This window comes from Oryctolagus cuniculus, chromosome 12 (genome assembly GCF_964237555.1).
Source record: "Oryctolagus cuniculus chromosome 12, mOryCun1.1, whole genome shotgun sequence".
Taxonomy (NCBI): Eukaryota; Metazoa; Chordata; class Mammalia; order Lagomorpha; family Leporidae; genus Oryctolagus; species Oryctolagus cuniculus.
In genome coordinates, this window is record NC_091443.1 from 116,636,363 (window position 1) to 116,638,569 (window position 2,207).

A 2,207-nucleotide genomic window follows, 5' to 3' on the forward strand; every position below is an offset into this window, starting at 1 on the left:
ATATTCAGCAGGAATATAGGCAAAATCAAAAGAAAATACATACATTTTGCTCATATACAGTAAATTAGAAAACGATCACATATCTCTAAAACTGTAGTAATATGTCATTCTAACTCATTGTTTTGACAAATATGTAAAACAAATATGGCAAAAGTGTATTTACAGTAATATTGATACATATATATTTCTTTTTTGTTTATTTTTCTTTATTGTTTTTTTCTTCCTTAATTTTAGTTCCTACATATAAGAGAGAATATGTAGGATTTGTCTTTTTGTGTCTGGCTTATTTCACCAAACATGATGCCTTCCAGTTGCATCCATTTTGATGCAAATACTATGATTTCATTATTTTTTATATCTGATTAATATTCTACTGCTTACATACATATATATATATATATATATATCACATTTTCTTTACCCATTCATCTGTTGATGGATACTTGTTTGATTTCATATTTTGAGTATTGTGAACAGTGTTGCTATAAAAATGGTGGTGCAGGTATATCTTTGATAGAATATGTTCATTTCATTTGGGTATATACACAGAAGTGGGATTCTTGGGTCATATGGCAAGTATATGTGTTTAGTTTTTTTCAGAAATTTCCATACTGTTTAGTGGCTGCACTAACTTGTATTCCCATGAACAGTGTATAAGATTTCCCCTTTCTCCTTATCTTTGCCAGAACCTATTACATTTTGTCTTTTGGATAACAGCCATTCTGACAGGGGGTAAGTGGTATCTCATTATGGTTTCAATTTGCATTTCCCTGATGGGTAGTGACTTGTGCATTTTTTCATATATTTCTTGGCCATTCTTTTTCTTTTGAGAACTGTATGTTGAGGTCCTTTGCTCTTTACTTCCTTGGATTTAAAAAAAAATGATTTATTTTTTTGAAAGAGTCATAGAGTGAGAGACAGAAGAGAGACAGAGACAGAGAGAGATCTTCCATCTGCTAATTCACTCCCCACATGGCTACAGTGGATGGGGCTCAACCAGGCCAAATCCAGGAGCTTCTTCCAAGTCTCGCACATGGGTATTAGGGGCCCAAGCACCTAGGCTATCCTCTGCTGCTTTTCTCATGTCGGAAGCAGGGAGTTGGATCATAAGTGAAGCAGCTGGCATATGAACTAGCACCCATATTGGATGCTGACATTACAGGCAGAGGTTTTACCCAATATGCCAAAATGCCGGCCTCTGAATTGTTTTTTTTTTTTTTTTATTGTTGAGTTTTTGAGTGCTGATATAGTCTGGATTTTTATGCTTTGTCAAATAAGTAGCTTTAAATGTCTTCTTCTCCTTCTGTTGGATGTGTCTTCACTCTATTGGTCATTTTCTTTGCCACACAGAAAGTTCTGAGTTTGATATAGTTCCATTTCTTTAGTTTTGCTTTTGTTGCCTGTTTTGGAGGTCTTGTCCAAGAAATCTTTCCGTACACCAATGTTGGTATATTTCCACTATAGTTTCTTCCAGTTATAGTCTCAGGTCTTAAATTTGGGTCTTAGGACATTTTGAGTTGATTTTTATATATGGTGTGAGGTGTGAATTTAATTTCATTCTTCTACATACATAAATCCAGTTTGCCAGAACAATTTGTGAAGAGACTATACTTACTCTACTGTATGATCTGAGACTATTATCAAAAATAAGTTTTCTATATGTATGTGGATTAATTTCTGGGTTGTCTATTTTATTTATTTATTTATTTATTTATTTATTTATTTTGAGAGGCAGAGTGGACAATGAGAGAGAGAGACAGAGAGAAAGGTCTTCTTTTTTCTGTTGGTTCACTCCCCAATGGCTGCTGTGGCCAGCGTACCACACTGATCCAAAGCCAGGAGCCAGGTGCTTCCCCTGGTCTCCCACACAGGTGCAGGGCCCAAGAACTTGGGCTGTCCTCCACTGCACTCCTAGGCCAAGCAGAGAGCTGGACTGGAAGAGGAGCAACTGGGACAGGATCCGGTGCCCCAACCAGGACTAGAACCCGGGGTGCTGGCACCGCAGGCAGAGGATTAGCCTATTGTGCCATGGCACTGGCCAATCTATATGTCACATTTTATGCCAGTAACATGCTGTTTTCATTGCTATACTAGTAATTGTACTATGCATTGAAATCAGGTATTGTGATGCTTCCAGCTTGATTTTTCTTACTTAGGATCACTTTGGCTATTCTAGGTCTTTTGTGATTCCATGTGAATTTTAGGAT